The sequence below is a fragment of the Triticum aestivum genome, chromosome 1D, assembly GCF_018294505.1.
Source record: "Triticum aestivum cultivar Chinese Spring chromosome 1D, IWGSC CS RefSeq v2.1, whole genome shotgun sequence".
Lineage (NCBI taxonomy): Eukaryota > Viridiplantae > Streptophyta > Magnoliopsida > Poales > Poaceae > Triticum > Triticum aestivum.
The window spans coordinates 377950321-377959704 of record NC_057796.1 but is presented as its reverse complement, the minus strand read 5'-3'; the positions used below and the strand labels follow the sequence as shown (position 1 = coordinate 377959704).

Genomic DNA, 9384 nt, shown 5'->3' with positions numbered 1-9384 from the left:
GCTCACAGCGGGGCCGGCCGGCTAGGGCGACGGCGGGGGCAGCGGACGGCATCGGCGTGCAGAGGATCCGGGTTGGCGCGCGGAGCAGGGCACGGGCGACGGCGACGGCGTTGGCGTGGGCTCCGGGGCGGGGGCGACGGCGACGGCGTCCGGCAGCCTGGCGGCGTCCTCTCCGCGCGCGTCGTCGGGGGCGAACCGCCAGATGCAAACCAAAAAATTTCACAAGTTTGCCTTATATACATGAAGCTTTAGTCCCGGTTCTTGTCACGGACCGGGACAAATGCCCCTCTTTGGTCAAGAGACCTTTGGTCCCGGTTGGTGGTACCAATCGGGACTAAAGGGTGGGCATTGATTCTGGTTGGTGCCACCAACCGGGACCAAAGGGGGCATTGGTACCGGTTCGTGGCACCAACCGGGACCAATGTCCTGCGCCTGCCAAAGCCGCGGTGCGGTGGGATGTTTAGTCCCACCTCGCTAGTCGAGGAGCGGCATGACCTGTTTATAAGCCCTGCCCCGCCATCTCCATTGAACTCCTCCGAACTGTAGGCCTCTGGGCCTAATCTTGCACTAATATGCCTGTGGGCCTGCTGGGCCTTCTGCGGGCCTGAATCCTGGCCCATGCATGGGTTTCTAGTCGTATTCAAGCCGTGGTGGCCGAGTAGGTGGCATTTTTTAATTTTTTTCCCAGTTATTTTGTTTTCTTTTTTGCTTTATTTATTTTATTTTGTTTCTACTTACAACAAAATACTGATTTATTTTATTTTGTTTCTAATTACTTATTTATTTTACTTTATGATAATTCTTTTTGCTATTAAAGTTTCTATCAAAAAAAGTTCTTTATGAAAATTCTTTTTGCTTTTAATGATTTTGAACAGAAAATACTTCCATAATTTTAGTTGCATCAATTTTATATGATTTTAGTTTCAATAATACTAAAGGTTTCTTATAATGTTTTCAAGAGAAAATACTTTGTTAATTTTAGTTTCATAAATTTTATTAAAGTTTATTTTATTTTGTTTCTACTTATATATTTTAATAAAGTTTATATTATTTTGTTTCTAATTACTTATTTATTTTATTTGTTATTTTTCATGCATTTACTAATTATTTTGAGCTACAAGACCCTAAAATTGAAAAGCATTTCAAATGAACTCTAGTTTGTACACGAGGTGCGTCCAGTTTTCGCCGTGACCCTCTCTACTCTTTTGCACATGCTATGCGGGTGAAATGATGATACCATGCCAAGTTCCAACATTTTCAGAGTTCATTTTGTAGCGATTTTCAATTTCACGGTCATTTAGGTTTCTAAACAAATCGACTGAAAAACAGCAAATGATGTCAGAATATGTTGGAAATTGATGACGTCGCTTTGAATGGTGCGTACTGAACGCAAAAATAGTCTGGAGTTCAATTAAGGTTAAAAAACATGAAGTGCCGGTGTAACAGATGAGTTCTCGTCCGAAGCCCTGATACTCCGAAAGAGATTGTCTAGTTTGTACACGAAGTGCGTCCAGTTTTTGTCGTAACCCTCTCTACTCTCTTGCACATGCTATGTGGGTTAAATGATGATACCATGCCAAGTTTCAACATTTTCAGAGTTCATTTTGTTGCGATTTTCAATTTCACGGTCATTTAGCTCTGAAAATAAATCGGTAAATGACTGAAAACAGCAAATGATGTCAGAAAGTGTTGAAAATTGATGACATCGCTTTGAATGGTGCCTACTGAACGCAAAAAAAGTCTGGAGTTGTAATAAGTTTAAAAAATAAAGTGCCGGTGTAACAGATGAGTTTTCGTCCGAAACAGGCCCTGATACTTCGAAAGAGATTGTCCAGTTTGTATACAAAGTGCATCCAGTTTTTGCCGTAACACAAGAAGTCCGGAATTGTAATAAGTTATTAAAAATAAAAAAGAGGCGCAATGCTCGTTAATTAGATTCAAGCCTTTTGGAATAGTGTAGACTGCACTGCACATAGCTCCATGCAGTCTACCTTATTCCTCAAGGCTTGAAGCTAAGCAATGTGAAGGTGAGCATTGCGCCTCTTCTTCATCGTCTCTGCACTCAGGGCTTATAAACCGCTCCTAGTGCCTCTCTCTTCACGAGGTGGGACTAAAAAACAGCTTAGTAAGAAACTCTAGTACCGGTTCGTGCCACGAACCGGTACTAAAGGTGCTCGTGGGGCCACAGCCTCATTAGTACCGGTTCATGGCACAAACCTGTGCTAAAGATTCGCCACAAACCGGTACTAAAGAGCTCCTCCTGCCTAGCCGTTGGAACCGGCACTAATGGACACATTAGTGCCGGCTCAAAATCAAACCGGCACTAATGTGCTTCACATTTGACCCTTTTTCTACTAGTGACGAGCTCCCATGGAATCGGGTCAAAGCCCAACCAATAGCCCATCTAAATATGCTAAGTGGGCCAAACATATCTTATGGCCTTTCGGCCTAGGTGGAAATCAATCAAACGAAGAAGTTGCTCTGCCGAACGCTCCGATGACTCCACATGATCATTTTTCAATCCTTTCTGACTTCATTTGTTATTTTTCATGCATTTACTAATTATTTTGAGCTATAAGACCATAAAATTGAAAACCATTTCAAATGAACTCTGAAAAGGTTGAAAGTTGGCATGGTATCATCATTTCATCCACATAGCATGTGCAAGAAAGTTGAGAGGGTTACGGCAAAAACTGGATGCACTTCGTGTACAAAACGGACAATCTCTTTCAAAGTATCAGGATTTCATACGGAAACTCGTCTGTTACAAAGGGATTTCATTTTTTAAAACTTCTTTGAACTACTGACTTTTTGTGTGTTCAAAATGCACCATTCAAAGCCACATCATCATTTTTCAATCCTTTCTGACTTCATTTGTTATTTTTCATGAATTTACTAATTATTTTGAGCTATAAGACCCTAAAATTGAAAAGCATTTCAAATGAACTTTGAAAAGGTTGAAAGTTGGCATGGTATCATCATTTCATCCACATAGCATGTGCAAGAAAGTTGAGAGGGTCCCGGCAAAAGGTGGATGCACTTCGTGAACAAAATGGACAATCTGTTTCAAAGTATCAGGAATTCATACGGAAACTCGTCTGTTACAAAGGGATTTCATTTTCTTGAACTTATTTGAATTCCTGACTTTTTGTGTGTTCAAAATGAACCACTCAAAGCAGAGACTGATTTTGAATGGTGCATATTCAACACACAAAAAGTCTGTAAAGATCGCCAACCCCAACATAAAAAATGAGCATAGATGCGCCTATAGAGAAAATTCAACCTAAATTCATAATAAATTTCTATGAATTTTAGAGAAACTCACTATGAATTTAGCTCAAATTCCCTGTATAAGGGCATCTATTTTCATTTTGAGCTCAACAAGGCAGAGAGGGACGGGCTTATAAACCGGTGTGAGCGCCCTTCGGTTGGCGAGGTGGGACTAAACTGGACCAACCCTTTAGTCCCGGTTTGTGGCACAAACCGGGACTAATCGTCATGGGCCAGGGGCGAGGCACATTGGTCCCGGTTCAAGGCGTCATGGGCCAGGGGCGAGGCGCATTGGTCCCGGTTCGTGCCTTGAACCGGGACCAAAAGGTCCAGACGAACCGGGACCAGTGGCCCACGTGGCCCGGCCGGCCCCCTGGGCTCACGAACCGGGACTAATGCACCCCATGGGTCCCGGTTCATGCCGAACTGGGACTAATGGGCTGGCCAGGCCCGAACGAAAGCCCTGTTTTCTACTAGTGGGTTGACACCTGCAACTGCTCACCGGATGCCGGCAGCGGGTAAAAACATTTAACTTCTTTTGGCTTCTTTGCTTGCTTTGGTGTATCATTGTATATCAAAGTCCCTAGGACTAAATTTCCTGGATGAAATCTGTACGCGGACATAAGCAAAAATCACAAGTAAGTGCAAAGAGAGAGAACAGAGAGGACAGAACAATTAGCAGCACAAAATTTGTTGCTCCGAGTGTGTCAGAAGCCAAAAACTGATGAAATGGCTTCCTAGAGTAGGGTGAAAACTTACGGAGTATGTTGCCGCTCTTTATAAAGATGATGGCATTAGCTACATGAAACTTTTAACTCCAGCATTAGAACATGATAAACAACTCTAAACTCTATAAGTTCATACGCTGTATAATTAGTCAATAAATGATCAAATCCATATAGTATTGTCATCCATACATGTTCCCAAGTTTTACCTAGATAACGAACATCTCATAATGTAAACAAAAGAGCCACAGGTCTAAAACTCTATGTACAACCATCATTAATATTGTAGTTATATAAATGGCATCAAAAAAATCAAAGTGCACTTGTATTTACACATGATTTCTCTTGCTCCTTGGAGCGCCTCTCAATCATATCCATTTTTGTCAAGAGACACCCACAGTAAAACGCAGAGCATAAACAAATCGAGCAAGATAGGTATGATCAGTTCTCTAGAAAACAAGAGGATATAATATACTGAAAGAAAATACTATATGCCACCGTTTCAGTTTCCAGAAAAAGACCGAACTTTGAATTTGGCCTTCCGATTGCAGCTATGAGACGAATGGCTACATCAAAATTCAGAACGCCTAAAAATTTATAGAGGGATTGCGGCAAGAATTTAATGTGCGAAAACTCCCAAGAAATTAAATGGAAAAAAATCATTAGCATTATAGTTCATTTTGGTAAATTTTGCACCTTGGAAGAATTTTTGGCCCTGTTTGGTTTCACTTTTTCAGCCAGATTCCGCTGCATGGCAGCCAAATCGTAACCAGAGAGCGAACGGTTCCGAATGTGATGTGAAGGATCAACACCTTCAAACCAGGCTAGCTACCGCTAGAGATCATGACACCTAAAAGAATAAAACAATTCCAACAGCATCCAAATCAAGCTAGCTAATAATCTCACAAAAGATGCATTCTCGAAATTAGTCTTTCGTAAGGAATCGTATATTATCCAACTTCGTTACATAGGACTTGTGCTGATGAAGCATATACCAATCTCACCTCCATTGTGAATCTGTAAACGTGCAAATGACAGTTGATGCCATCATTCCTACATATGACATCTGTGATGTAGTGCACTGGCAGAGCCCTGTGTACTCTCCTATCCTGGTCATGCTCCTTGTTGTTTCTACCACCATATCCTCAGAAGTAGATAAAATCTTATTTCTGTATGTGCTTATGTACAACAAATGCTCCTAAGCTATACAATTCAAAGAATAAGAATTTTGAGAATTCTCCGTAGGGCATATCCAAGCATTGTGCACAACAAAAGATAGTGAACTGAACACCATGTTTGCATAGGAAGCAGAACTAAATGCATGAAAAATCACAGAAATACTAAGAGAGGCATAGCAACCACATGCATAAGAATTAACCAGAACGGCTCATTGCTAAGAACCTGGGTATCTATACACACACAAAGAATCAGAAAGAGCCCTCTAGTTTACTATATAGGGCATAAATTGCATATCCAAACCTCAAATGGGTTAATTATCTCTCAGAGCTACTAAACAGTTAGACGATTCTTTGCATCAGTTATGAAGATCCATGATTAACCCTTTCTCTTTGGATAGAGGTTGTTTCACTAATGCTCTTGATCGGTTCTTTTTTCAAAGTTAGGAACAAGGTAGTACCATGACACAAACTAAAAGGAAACACACCATCATTACCACGAAAAATATGACGTACCACCAGAAATTGATCATTGGATTATCGAAACATACCATTCCCCCTTGATGGGTGTTCAGAGGCGTGCACATAAGAGAATACCACCAACATGACCAACCTCGCCGATTCCAACACCAAACAGCTTACTCAACCCGTACTTTGTCTTCCGAAAGATGACAACTTCTTGGACACAATACAAACATATAAGGATGTTTACAAAAAGTGGTCATAATCAACTCTAATTCAGAACTTGTACATTTTGAATATATAAGTGTTGATAATCTCTTGTAATTCAGAGCTAGATACAGTAGTATTCTATTCTGAAATTGCACATGAAGTTGCACACAGCCTGCACATTGCACATATAAATAGCACACACAGATTTCAGCATCCATTGCACTACAAATATCACACACCGTGGCCTGCCACACTATTATTTGCTGCACAAATTTCACTAATCACACATTAGCCTGTTGCATTACTACTTGCTGAAGCCACCAAGAATACTGTGTTGGCTTAAACCCTGTCTCCCTCGCCGTTCTCTGAATTTAGTCATTTTTCAGATAAGTGTCGCTAGACACATTCAGTTTCGTCAGTAGCCAGTCGTTTTTCCATTAGCAGTTTTTCCTCGCCAATTGGTTGCGTTTTGTGCGCCTTGGCTTAGTCGTAGTAGGCCCAACACGAAGCTCGGATCATGGGGATGGACGTGGTCAATAGTGGAGCACGTTGCTCACGCACGATCGTGTACTCTTGATGAATAAAAAGGGTAAAACAGAAAAGCTGCAGATGTAGAGCGCAACACACAAAAACTCCAGTGTCCCTGCGTGTTCTTCCTCTCTGAATTCTCTCTCTCTCTCTCTCATGATCGAGCTAGAGTTTAGGGAGGCATACTGAAGGCACAATCAATAAGAACATCACAAAATCGTAAAAGAGAGCTTCGCCTCCTGAATTTTTAATTAAAAAGAATTAGGGATTACAGATTGATCAATTATAAAATATCACAAACTGAATATGTCACAAAGGGGATTGCGAATTAGACTACATATCCAGTCCATCGACCAAACGGAAACTAAAATTAATTTCCCCCTAAATTTAAGCAGTGCTAAAATCCCTAATAAAATCAGTGCATTTCGACTTCAGAAATGACATTAAAATTGAACAATTATGAATTGAGTAAGAAAAGAAGACAACTCCACGCACGTAGACGTACCTGGTAGCAGGTGACGTTCTGGAAGCAGCGGAGCTCCTGCGTGAAATCAGGGAGGCCGATGTGGTGTGGTGGAAGATCCGGTTGAAGGTTGAGGCGTCGTCCTTGAGGGTAGGGTTTGGGGCGTCTCCGTCCGTCCATGGCTGCTGCCGGGCCGGGTCGGACCTCCATGGCCGACCTCCCTCGAGGACGGACGCGGACCAGGTCGACGATGGTGCCTGATGCCGCCGTGGATCTGGGCGCTCCCTCTCCCTTCCCTTCCCTTCCCTTCCCTTGCCTTCCCTTCCCTTGGGATTCCCTTGGGAGAGGAACAGAAGGTTGATGGCGGCGGCGCAGGGGGGCGAGGAGATCGCCGGCGGCGGGGTTGGATTGGGGTGCGGCGGCGGCGGCTGCGACTGGAGACGAGAGACGAGGTAGGGCTAGCGAGGGATTGGTTGTGTCGCGACGGTAAAACCAGCGGAGGAGAGGTGGTGGACAGAACGAAAAAAACTTACGAAAAAAACCGAACGATAGTTGTTGAGGATATAATCATTGGAGTCACCCGCCCAGGAGGGGCCGGGTTACGTCATGATGGTCATCACGTGAAGCCCAGTACCAAACTTGAAGACGGTGGGTCAATAATGGGCTTAAGACCCGGAGATGGCTTAAGGGATAACCGCCGTTATGGTGAAACTTGTAGTGTAAGGCAAGAATAGTTAGGAGTCCGAGCCAGACACTGTTATGAGCCGGCCGGGACTCTGAGAGCCACTGGGCGTCAACCTCTCTATATAAAGGGACGACCCGGCGGCGGTTTAGGGACAAGTAAGGGAAAAATCGATAACCAGGCAGGACGGTTTAGCTCCTGGTCGTCGAAACCCTAATCAATACCACCTCAACTGGACGTAGGTTTTTACCTTCACCATAAGGGGCCGAACCAGTATAACCCTCGTGTTCCTTGTCCCGTTTAACCCCTTTAAGCTTCCTAGCTGCGATGGCTCCATGACTAAGTCCTTGCACGAGGACATCTGCCGTGACAATTCCACGACAGTTGGCGCCCACCGTGGGGCCAGCGCACGGTGGATTTGAGTTCTTGAAGGGCAGCTTCGAAGGGCTCAAGGGATACGCTGTGGGCCAGATGACCAAGAGTCGTCACGGCAAGCTCTACATTGATGATGCAAACTGGGGCCCCGACGCCGGCTCAGTCGAGTACGGGTACCGGGTCCCCTTCGGCGGAATTCATGTCTTCATTGGCAAGATTGGTGAGGCGGGCCCTGAGCCGGATCTCTGCGCCGATCTCATCGAGACGGCTTAGCGTGCACGACCCGCCCGGGCTCTACCTGCCTTGAAGCATGCTTTCGTGGGATGTGTCCATGGAGGACTCTCTAAAGGATCTGGATCTGGTGATGAGACGGCCGCCGGCTCTGACGGCGAGTCGTTTACGGATGAGTCAAACTCGTTGTATCAACTTCAAGATGGCAGGCTCAGGGGTTGTTCCGATGGAGACAGCGTTCCAGACCCCTTTGAGCCGCCGAGCCGGGTTGGGATCTTCATGGCCGGCGCACAACCTGTTCAAAGCCCCGCCGCCGGGTCAGGAAGCCCTGTGCCCTCGCCGGCTCAGGTGCTGATGGATCTCACAGACAAGATGACGGTCTTGTTGACCGCTACGGTTGCCCCGGCGGATCAAGTTCAGCATGACACGGAGGTGGCACAGTTAAAGTTTGATCTAGCAAAAGCCAAGGAGGATCTGGCGGCGGAGGGGATCAGGATGGCTGCAGAGAGGGCGGCTCTCGACGCCCAGACTCAGCTGATCCAGGCACAATCTTTCCGGCTCACGATGGATCAAAACGCGTCCAATGAGGTCATGAGAAGGAGGCATCAAAAGGCCCAATCTCGACTCCCTCCGGTTTACGATCCTCGAAACCTCTTCAACACGCCTGGGGCAGGGCCTAGTAACCCGCCAGAGGTCATAGTGCCCGGGGCTGGAACGCCAATTCAGCCCCAAGTGATGGGACCTCCCCGGGTGAACCCTGCCCCGCCTCAGTACGTGCCAATACCACCGGGTCATTATGCCAACCCGTTGGAAAACATGGTCGCCGCGGCGGCGCGGCTGGCGGCTCTCCCAATTGATGGTGACTCTCCGACGGCGGTTGAAACCCGCCGGGTCAGGGAACTCCTTCAGACGGCTCTGGCGCAACAAGAGGCATATTCTTATAGCCGGGACAGGATCCATTCAACCCCTCGTCCAGGCCGGAGCCCGAGTTATAGCAGACACATGGTCTCAGCAACCGGCTCAAGTAATGTCCGACGCCATGACTTGCCTCCTGGCCATGGCCCGGCTCATAACGGAGCCTTTCACGCGGTAGACCAAGACAGAGCACGGCAAGAGGCGGACCAGGTGCCTCAGTTGACGGCTTACCAGTCACCCCCGGCTTATCCGACGGCTTCCGTCGACGTGGGTATACCTACGAGGACTGGAGGTGTCCCTTGTCTGGTGCCGGCTCTCCGCAATGAACGTCTGTCCAAGGATTTCAAA

General features: G+C 45.8%; 1 long non-coding RNA gene across 1 annotated transcript; it reads right to left on the bottom strand.

Annotated features, from left to right (window-relative positions):
* Positions 1 to 4639: 4639 nt before the first annotated feature.
* On the bottom strand, positions 4640 to 7340 carry LOC123182202 (uncharacterized). Its single transcript, XR_006492058.1, has 2 exons — positions 6876 to 7340; positions 4640 to 5845 (listed from the first exon to the last, which is right to left on the bottom strand). It is a non-coding gene; the product is annotated as an uncharacterized lncRNA (long non-coding RNA).
* Positions 7341 to 9384: the final 2044 nt, after the last annotated feature.